The sequence below is a fragment of the Argopecten irradians genome, chromosome 12 (assembly GCF_041381155.1).
Source record: "Argopecten irradians isolate NY chromosome 12, Ai_NY, whole genome shotgun sequence".
Taxonomy (NCBI): Eukaryota; Metazoa; Mollusca; class Bivalvia; order Pectinida; family Pectinidae; genus Argopecten; species Argopecten irradians.
The window spans coordinates 18,893,655-18,906,397 of NC_091145.1; the positions used below are offsets into that span (position 1 = coordinate 18,893,655).

The 12,743-nt window shown below is 34.0% G+C and overlaps 1 protein-coding gene across 3 annotated transcripts in view; it reads right to left on the reverse strand.

The window, feature by feature from the left end:
* Positions 1–12,743, reverse strand: part of LOC138335926 (vezatin-like) — a 77,688-nt gene that overhangs the window by 13,267 nt on the left and 51,678 nt on the right. The window lies entirely within an intron of this gene.

A 12,743-nucleotide genomic window follows, 5' to 3' on the forward strand; every position in this document is an offset into this window, starting at 1 on the left:
AAATACAGTGTTTACATTTGATGATGATACATGATCTACTATCCAGTATCTATCCCACAAATACAGTGTTTACATTTGATGATGATACATGATTACTATCCAGTATCTATCCCACAAATACAGTGTTATAATTTGATGATGATACATGATTTACTATCCATATCTATCCCACCAGATGATCATCTATCCCTACTATCCGTATCTATCCCACAAATACAGTGTTTATATTTGATGATGATACATGATCTACTATCCAGTATCTATCCCACAAATACAGTGTTATATTTGATGATGATACATGATCTACTATCCAGTATCTATCCCACAAATACAGTGTTATATTTGATGATGATACATGATCTACTATCCAGTATCTATCCCACAAATACAGTGTTTATATTTGATGATGATACATGATCTACTATCCAGTATCTATCCCACAAATACAGTGTTTATATTTGATGATGATACATGATCTACTATCCAGTATCTATCCCACAAATACAGTGTTATATTTGATGATGATACATGATCTACTATCCAGTATCTATCCCACAAATACAGTGTTTATATTTGATGATGATACATGATTTACTATCCAGTATCTATCCCACAAATACAGTGTTATATTTGATGATGATACATGATTTACTATCCAGTATCTATCCCACAAATACAGTGTTTATATTTGATGATGATACATGATTTACTATCCAGTATCTATCCCACAAATACAGTGTTTATATTTGATGATGATACATGATCTACTATCCAGTATCTATCCCACAAATACAGTGTTATATTTGATGATGATACATGATTTACTATCCAGTATCTATCCCACAAATACAGTGTTATATTTGATGATGATACATGATCTACTATCCAGTATCTATCCCACAAATACAGTGTTTACATTTGATGATGATACATGATCTACTATCCAGTATCTATCCCACAAATACAGTGTTTACATTTGATGATGATACATGATCTACTATCCAGTATCTATCCCACAAATACAGTGTTTACATTTGATGATGATACATGATCTACTATCCAGTATCTATCCCACAAATACAGTGTTTACATTTGATGATGATCCAGTATCTTCCCACAATACATGATCTACTATCCAGTATCTATCCCACAAATACAGTGTTTATATTTGATGATGATACATGATCTACTATCCAGTATCTATCCCACAAATACAGTGTTTATATTTGATGATGATACATGATCTACTATCCAGTATCTATCCCACAAATACAGTGTTTATATTTGATGATGATACATGATCTACTATCCAGTATCTATCCCACAAATACAGTGTTTATATTTGATGATGATACATGATCTACTATCCAGTATCTATCCCACAAATACAGTGTTTACATTTGATGATGATACATGATCTACTATCCAGTATCTATCCCACAAATACAGTGTTTATATTTGATGATGATACATGATCTACTATCCAGTATCTATCCCACAAATACAGTGTTTACATTTGATGATGATACATGATCTACTATTATCTATCCACAAATACAGTGTTAATTTGATTGATACAGATTACTATCCATATCTATCCCACAAATACAGTGTTATATTGTGATGATGATCTACTATCCATATCTATCCCACAAATACAGTGTTAATTGATGATGATACATGATCTACTATCCAGTATCTATCCCACAAATACAGTGTTTACATTTGATGATGATACATGATCTACTATCCAGTATCTATCCCACAAATACAGTGTTATATTTGATGATGATACATGATCTACTATCCAGTATCTATCCCACAAATACAGTGTTTACATTTGATGATGATACATGATCTACTATCCAGTATCTATCCCACAAATACAGTGTTTACATTTGATGATGATACATGATCTACTATCCAGTATCTATCCCACAAATACAGTGTTTACATTTGATGATGATACATGATTTACTATCCAGTATCTATCCCACAAATACAGTGTTTACATTTGATGATGATACATGATCTACTATCCAGTATCTATCCCACAAATACAGTGTTATATTTGATGATGATACATGATCTACTATCCAGTATCTATCCCACAAATACAGTGTTTACATTTGATGATGATACATGATCTACTATCCAGTATCTATCCCACAAATACAGTGTTTACATTTGATGATGATACATGATCTACTATCCAGTATCTATCCCACAAATACAGTGTTTATATTTGATGATGATACATGATCTACTATCCAGTATCTATCCCACAAATACAGTGTTTATATTTGATGATGATACATGATCTACTATCCAGTATCTATCCCACAAATACAGTGTTTATATTTGATGATGATACATGATCTACTATCCAGTATCTATCCCACAAATACAGTGTTTATATTTGATGATGATACATGATCTACTATCCAGTATCTATCCCACAAATACAGTGTTTATATTTGATGATGATACATGATCTACTATCCAGTATCTATCCCACAAATACAGTGTTTATATTTTGATGATGATACATGATCTACTATCCAGTATCTATCCCACAAATACAGTGTGTTTACATTTGATGATGATACATGATCTACTATCCAGTATCTATCCCACAAATACAGTGTTTATATTTGATGATGATACATGATCTACTATCCAGTATCTATCCCACAAATACAGTGTTTTATATTTGATGATGATACATGATCTACTATCCAGTATCTATCCCACAAATACAGTGTTTATATTTGATGATGATACATGATTTACTATCCAGTATCTATCCCACAAATACAGTGTTTATATTTGATGATGATACATGATTTACTATCCAGTATCTATCCCACAAATACAGTGTTTATATTTGATGATGATACATGATCTACTATCCAGTATCTATCCCACAAATACAGTGTTTATATTTGATGATGATACATGATCTACTATCCAGTATCTATCCCACAAATACAGTGTTTACATTTGATGATGATACATGATCTACTATCCAGTATCTATCCCACAAATACAGTGTTATATTTGATGATGATACATGATGATCTATCTACAATACCATGTATTACTATCCAGTATCTATCCCACAAATACAGTGTTTACATTTGATGATGATACATGATCTACTATCCAGTATCTATCCCACAAATACAGTGTTTATATTTGATGATGATACATGATCTACTATCCAGTATCTATCCCACAAATACAGTGTTTACATTTGATGATGATACATGATTTACTATCCAGTATCTATCCCACAAATACAGTGTTTATATTTGATGATGATACATGATCTACTATCCAGTATCTATCCCACAAATACAGTGTTTATATTTGATGATGATACATGATCTACTATCCAGTATCTATCCCACAAATACAGTGTTTACATTTGATGATGATACATGATCTACTATCCAGTATCTATCCCACAAATACAGTGTTTACATTTGATGATGATACATGATACTACTATCCAGTATCTATCCCACAAATACAGTGTTATATTTGATGATGATACATGATCTACTATCCAGTATCTATCCCACAAATACAGTGTTTACATTTGATGATGATACATGATTTACTATCCAGTATCTATCCCACAAATACAGTGTTTATATTTGATGATGATACATGATCTACTATCCAGTATCTATCCCACAAATACAGTGTTTATATTTGATGATGATACATGATTCTACTATCCAGTATCTATCCCACAAATACAGTGTTTATATTTGATGATGATACATGATCTACTATCCAGTATCTATCCCACAAATACAGTGTTTACATTTGATGATGATACATGATCTACTATCCAGTATCTATCCCACAAATACAGTGTTTACATTTGATGATGATACATGATCTACTATCCAGTATCTATCCCACAAATACAGTGTTATATTTGATGATGATACATGATCTACTATCCAGTATCTATCCCACAAATACAGTGTTTACATTTGATGATGATACATGATCTACTATCCAGTATCTATCCCACAAATACAGTGTTTACATTTGATGATGATACATGATTTACTATCCAGTATCTATCCCACAAATACAGTGTTTACATTTGATGATGATACATGATCTACTATCCAGTATCTATCCCACAAATACAGTGTTTATATTTGATGATGATACATGATCTACTATCCAGTATCTATCCCACAAATACAGTGTTTATATTTGATGATGATACATGATCTACTATCCAGTATCTATCCCACAAATACAGTGTTTACATTTGATGATGATACATGATTTACTATCCAGTATCTATCCCACAAATACAGTGTTATATTTGATGATGATACATGATCTACTATCCAGTATCTATCCCACAAATACAGTGTTTACATTTGATGATGATACATGATTTACTATCCAGTATCTATCCCACAAATACAGTGTTTTATATTTGATGATGATACATGATTTACTATCCAGTATCTATCCCACAAATACAGTGTTTACATTTGATGATGATACATGATCTACTATCCAGTATCTATCCCACAAATACAGTGTTATACATTTGATGATGATACATGATCTACTATCCAGTATCTATCCCACAAATACAGTGTTATACATTTGATGATGATACATGATTTACTATCCAGTATCTATCCCACAAATACAGTGTTTACATTTGATGATGATACATGATCTACTATCCAGTATCTATCCCACAAATACAGTGTTTACATTTGATGATGATACATGATCTACTATCCAGTATCTATCCCACAAATACAGTGTTTTATATTTGATGATGATACATGATCTACTATCCAGTATCTATCCCACAAATACAGTGTTTACATTTGATGATGATACATGATCTACTATCCAGTATCTATCCCACAAATACAGTGTTTATATTTGATGATGATACATGATCTACTATCCAGTATCTATCCCACAAATACAGTGTTTATATTTGATGATGATACATGATTTACTATCCAGTACTATCCTATCTATCCCACACAAATACAGTGTTTACATTTGATGATGATACATGATCTACTATCCAGTATCTATCCCACAAATACAGTGTTTACATTTGATGATGATACATGATTTACTATCCAGTATCTATCCCACAAATACAGTGTTTACATTTGATGATGATACATGATCTACTATCCAGTATCTATCCCACAAATACAGTGTTTACATTTGATGATGATACATGATCTACTATCCAGTATCTATCCCACAAATACAGTGTTTACATTTGATGATGATACATGATTTACTATCCAGTATCTATCCCACAAATACAGTGTTTACATTTGATGATGATACATGATTTACTATCCAGTATCTATCCCACAAATACAGTGTTTACATTTGATGATGATACATGATTTACTATCCAGTATCTATCCCACAAATACAGTGTTACATTTGATGATGATACATGATCTACTATCCAGTATCTATCCCACAAATACAGTGTTTACATTTGATGATGATACATGATCTACTATCCAGTATCTATCCCACAAATACAGTGTTATATTTGATGATGATACATGATCTACTATCCAGTATCTATCCCACAAATACAGTGTTTACATTTGATGATGATACATGATCTACTATCCAGTATCTATCCCACAAATACAGTGTTATATTTGATGATGATACATGATCTACTATCCAGTATCTATCCCACAAATACAGTGTTATATTTGATGATGATACATGATCTACTATCCAGTATCTATCCCACAAATACAGTGTTTACATTTGATGATGATACATGATTTACTATCCAGTATCTATCCCACAAATACAGTGTTTACATTTGATGATGATACATGATCTACTATCCAGTATCTATCCCACAAATACAGTGTTTATATTTGATGATGATACATGATCTACTATCCAGTATCTATCCCACAAATACAGTGTTTACATTTGATGATGATACATGATCTACTATCCAGTATCTATCCCACAAATACAGTGTTTACATTTGATGATGATACATGATTTACTATCCAGTATCTATCCCACAAATACAGTGTTTACATTTGATGATGATACATGATCTACTATCCAGTATCTATCCCACAAATACAGTGTTATATTTGATGATGATACATGATTTACTATCCAGTATCTATCCCACAAATACAGTGTTATATTTGATGATGATACATGATCTACTATCCAGTATCTATCCCACAAATACAGTGTTTACATTTGATGATGATACATGATCTACTATCCAGTATCTATCCCACAAATACAGTGTTTACATTTGATGATGATACATGATTTACTATCCAGTATCTATCCCACAAATACAGTGTTTATATTTGATGATGATACATGATCTACTATCCAGTATCTATCCCACAAATACAGTGTTTACATTTGATGATGATGATACATGATCTACTATCCAGTATCTATCCCACAAATACCCATTTGATGATGATACATGATTACTATCCAGTATCTATCCACAAATACAGTGATTTGATGATGATACATGATCTACTATCCAGTATCTATCCCACAAATACAGTGTTTTACATTTGATGATGATACATGATTTACTATCCAGTATCTATCCCACAAATACAGTGTTATATTTGATGATGATACATGATCTACTATCCAGTATCTATCCCACAAATACAGTGTTTACATTTGATGATGATACATGATTTACTATCCAGTATCTATCCCACAAATACAGTGTTTACATTTGATGATGATACATGATTACTATCCAGTATCTATCCCACAAATACAGTGTTATATTTGATGATGATACATGATCTACTATCCAGTATCTATCCCACAAATACAGTGTTTACATTTGATGATGATACATGATTTACTATCCAGTATCTATCCCACAAATACAGTGTTATATTTGATGATGATGATACATGATCTACTATCCAGTATCTATCCCACAAATACAGTGTTTATATTTGATGATGATACATGATTTACTATCCAGTATCTATCCCACAAATACAGTGTATAATCATGTTTTTGATGATGATACATGATCTACTATCCAGTATCTATCCCACAAATACAGTGTTTACATTTGATGATGATACATGATCTACTATCCAGTATCTATCCCACAAATACAGTGTTATATTTGATGATGATACATGATCTACTATCCAGTATCTATCCCACAAATACAGTGTTATATTTGATGATGATACATGATTTACTATCCAGTATCTATCCCACAAATACAGTGTTTATATTTGATGATGATACATGATCTACTATCCAGTATCTATCCCACAAATACAGTGTTTATATTTGATGATGATACATGATCTACTATCCAGTATCTATCCCACAAATACAGTGTTTACATTTGATGATGATACATGATCTACTATCCAGTATCTATCCCACAAATACAGTGTTTACATTTGATGATGATACATGATCTACTATCCAGTATCTATCCCACAAATACAGTGTTTACATTTGATGATGATACATGATCTACTATCCAGTATCTATCCCACAAATACAGTGTTTACATTTGATGATGATACATGATTTACTATCCAGTATCTATCCCACAAATACAGTGTTATATTTGATGATGATACATGAAACTACTATCCAGTATCTATCCCACAAATACAGTGTTATATTTGATGATGATACATGATCTACTATCCAGTATCTATCCCACAAATACAGTGTTTACATTTGATGATGATACATGATCTACTATCCAGTATCTATCCCACAAATACAGTGTTTACATTTGATGATGATACATGATTACTATCCAGTATCTATCCCACAAATACAGTGTTTTATTTGATGATGATACATGATTTACTATCCAGTATCTATCCCACAAATACAGTGTTTTATATTTGATGATGATACATGATCTACTATCCAGTATCTATCCCACAAATACAGTGTTTTACATTTGATGATGATACATGATCTACTATCCAGTATCTATCCCACAAATACAGTGTTTATTTGATTACATGATTTGATGATGATACATGATTGATGATACATGATTTACTATCCAGTATCTATCCCACAAATACAGTGTTTACATTTGATGATGATACATGATCTACTATCCAGTATCTATCCCACAAATACAGTGTTTACATTTGATGATGATACATGATTTACTATCCAGTATCTATCCCACAAATACAGTGGTTTACATTTGATGATGATACATGATTTACTATCCAGTATCTATCCCACAAATACAGTGTTTTATATTTGATGATGATACATGATCTACTATCCAGTATCTATCCCACAAATACAGTGTTTATATTTGATGATGATACATGATACTACTATCCAGTATCTATCCCACAAATACAGTGTATACATTTGATGATGATACATGATCTACTATCCAGTATCTATCCCACAAATACAGTGTTTACATTTGATGATGATACATGATCTACTATCCAGTATCTATCCCACAAATACAGTGTTTATATTTGATGATGATACATGATCTACTATATCCAGTATCTATCCCACAAATACAGTGTCTATCCACAAATACATTTGAATGATTGATACATGATCTAGTCTATCCAGTATCTATCTCCACAAATACAGTGTTATATTTGAAAAGATGTATACATGATTTACTATCCAGTATCTATCCATCAAATACAGTGTTTAAATATTTGTTGAGATGATAACACATGAATCTACTATCCAGGTATCTATCCACATGTTCCAAAAATGATGTTTGATCAGTATATTTCACGATCTAAAATCCACAGTTTACATTAATGTATTTACATTTCATGCAAGTTTTCAGATGATTGTAGATAACTTGTTTGTTGAGATTTGATATGTTTGAATTTGGGTAAAATGTGTGTGTTCTTTATATTGAAAATACTATCCAGTATCGAAATACCGATACACAACACTTTGTCGGGATATGTGTCAGGATCATTTCATGCAAGTTTCAGCCAAATCCGCCATCTTGGATAAAGCTTTGCAAGTTATTCGGATCAACCCGAAAAATAACAACACTTTGTCGGGACCATGTCAGGATCATTTCATGCAAGTTTCAGCCAAATCGCACTGGTAGCACTTGAGAAGTTCAAAATGTGTTTTCAAGATGGCGGCTGTGGCAGCCATCTTGGATTTTGGATCGACCCGAAAAATAAGAACACTTTGTCAGGACCATGTCAGGATCATTTCATGCAAGTTTCAGCCAAATCGCACTAGTAGAACTTGAGAAGAAGTTCAAAATGTGTTTTCAAAATGACGGCTGTGGCAGCCATCTTGGATTTCGGATCGACCCGAACAATACCCGAAAAATAACAACACTTTGTCGGGACTATGTCAGGATCATTCCATGCAAGTTTCAGCCAAATCGCACCGGTAGAACTTGAGAAGAAGTTCAAAATGTGTTTTCAAGATGGCGGCTGTGGCGGCCATCTTGGATTTCGGATCGACCCGAAAAATAACAACACTTTGTCGGGACCATGTCAGGATCATTTTTATGCAAGTTTCAGCCAAATCGCACTTTTAGAACTTGAGAAGAAGTTCAAAATGTGTTTTCAAGATGGCGGCTGTGGCGGCCATCTTGGATTTCGGATCGACCCGAAAAATAACAACACTTTGTCGGGACCATGTCAGGATCATTTCATGCAAGTTTCAGCCAAATCGCACTGGTAGCACTTGAGAAGTTCAAAATGTGTTTTAAAGATGGCGGCTGTGGCAGCCATCTTGGATTTTGGATCGACCCGAAAAATAAGAACACTTTGTCAGGACCATGTCAGGATCATTTCATGCAAGTTTCAGCCAAATCGCACTAGTAGAACTTGAGAAGAAGTTCAAAATGTGTTTTCAAAATGACGGCTGTGGCGGCCATCTTGGATTTCGGATTGACCCGAAAAATAACAACAATTTGTCGGGACTATGTCAGGATCATTTCATGCAAGTTTCAGCCAAATCGCACCGGTAGAACTTGAGAAGAAGTTCAAAATGTGTTTTCAAGATGGCGGCTGTGGCGGCCATCTTGGATTTCGGATCAACTCGAAAAATAACAACACTTTGTCGGGACCATGTCAGGATCATTTTTATGCAAGTTTCAGCCAAATCGCACTTTTAGAACTTGAGAAGAAGTTCAAAATGTGTTTTCAAGATGAAGGCTGTGGCGGCAATCTTGGATTTCGGATCGACCCGAAAAATAAGAACACTTTGTCGGGACCATGTCAGGATCATTTCATGCAAGTCTCAGCCAAATCGCACCGGTAGAACTTGAGAAGAAGTTCAAAATGTGTTTTCAAGATGGCGGCTGTGGCGGCCATCTTTGATTTCGGATCGACCCAAAAAATAACAACACTTTGTCGAAACCATGTCAGGATCATTTCATGCAAGTTTCAGCCAAATCGCATTAGTAGAACTTGAGGAGAAGTTCAAAATGTGTTTTCAAAATGACGGCTGTGGCGGCCATCTTGGATTTCGGATCGACCCAAAAATAACAACACTTTGTCGGGACCATGTCAGGATCATTTTTATGCAAGTTTCAGCCAAATCGCACTTTTAGAACTTGAGAAGAAGTTCAAAATGTGTTTTCAAGATGGCGGCTGTGGCGGCCATCTTTGATTTCGGATCGACCCAAAAAATAACAACACTTTGTCGGAACCATGTCAGGATCATTTCATGCAAGATTCAGCCAAATCGCATTAGTAGAACTTGAGGAGAAGTTCAAAATGTGTTTTCAAAATGACGGCTGTGGCGGCCATCTTGGATTTCGGATCGACCCAAAAATAACAACACTTTGTCGGGACTATGTCAGGATCATTCCATGCAAGTTTCAGCCAAATCGCACCAGTAGAACTTGAGAAGAAGTTCAAAATGTGTTTTCAAGATGGCGGCTGTGGCGGCCATCTTGGATTTCGGATCGACTCGAAAAATAACAACACTTTGTCGGGACCATGTCAGGATCATTTTTATGCAAGTTTCAGCCAAATCGCACTTTTAGAACTTGAGAAGAAGTTCAAAATGTGTTTTCAAGATGGCGGCTGTGGCGGCCATCTTGGATTTCGCATCGACCCGAAAAATAACAACACTTTGTCGGGACCATGTCAGGATCATTTCATGTAAGTTTCAGCTCAATCCCACTGGTCAAACTTGAGAAGAAGATTGAAATGTGAAAAGTTTACGGACGGCAGATGGCGGACGGCGCACGATGACGGACGAAGCATGATGACTATAGGTCATCCTGACCCTTCAGGTCAGATGACCTAATAAAAAAATCACTAATCGTAAGTTTTAAATCACCTTTTGAACAACCCGCGGCTCTGGTAATAAAAGTCCAAGATTTATAAGTCTACCTCCTTGTTAATTCATTCAATTTTATTTGCCTTTTATAAATTCATGATGAAATGAAATGAAAATAGCAGAATTTTAAATAGTAGGGATAAGAAGGTACCTCATAGCCTTACTTAACGACGCCCGCAGCGGAAGCTATCCCACCGCGATGCATCGCATGTCTAAATTACAGCCGAGTACAGTCTAACGACGCAATATTGAAACTACGCTTCGTCCGATTAAGCGATCTAGACTATAATTCAGGAGATGAACAGAAAAACCCCCAAATAGCTTAAAGTTTGCTCTTTATTGAAAATGTTATTTATTTGAATAATCCATCACATTTTCATAATTGTAGAGGTGTTAAACTAATTATATAAATAAACGTAATGTTAACAGTGAATATCCTGATCTCGGCATGGTTACTTCCTCGATCGGTACAATCGATCCCCCCGTGAAATATTAATATAATAAAACCCACGTAATCTGATTGCAATAATTGACCGATTTCCATTTAGTTTTCAAATATTTGTTGCTTGGTAAATTTTACATGATAAAATATTAAATTGATTGAATTTGAATATATTGAACCTTTTGAATTTTCGATGGTAAAACTGTACACAAATCATCGAAGTTACCCTAAATTTATAATGGCGACGATACTGTTCAGATAGGGTCGTGAAAGATAGCACAATTAAAACCACGTACTCAAAATACTCAAAAAGTACTTCAAATTTTAATTTTCTATTGATTGAGTTTGTACATATGGAAACTTTTAAAGCTCAAGTACAAGTGTTAACAAATTATTGAAGGTACCCAATATATCATGGTGAAGAGATACAGTGCCGATCGAGCTGTGATAGATAGCATAATTTGATATCTAATTAACGGAAAGTGATTTGCAACTGCTATGTACAGGTGTCATATTGTCATCAGGTGAACCGTCGGCCAGAACACCTGGCCACCGCCCCAGGTCATCGCCTCACTTAACTCAACAGGAAGACTCTTCACGAAAAAAATAGTTCAAACAATCTGTTTGGGGCGAAAAATGCAAATTTCCGGAAAGAGCCTCAAAGTCCACATTTTAACTATTTTTTTCGTAAATATTCTTCTTGTCATGTTCAGAGTACCTAATAGTGTATATAAGAGCACTTGTATCAATTAAAATGTCTTCTTATATGCTATATTTGTGATCCGCCATTTAAAGCAGCCATATGCATTTACAACAATAGGCTCCTGCGCTATTCGCTGGTCCGATTTTGCCAAACAAACTGTTGGAGTACCTGGCATAGTCACTACTGAACACGATAGCATGTTTATTTGGTGCCATCAATGCAATT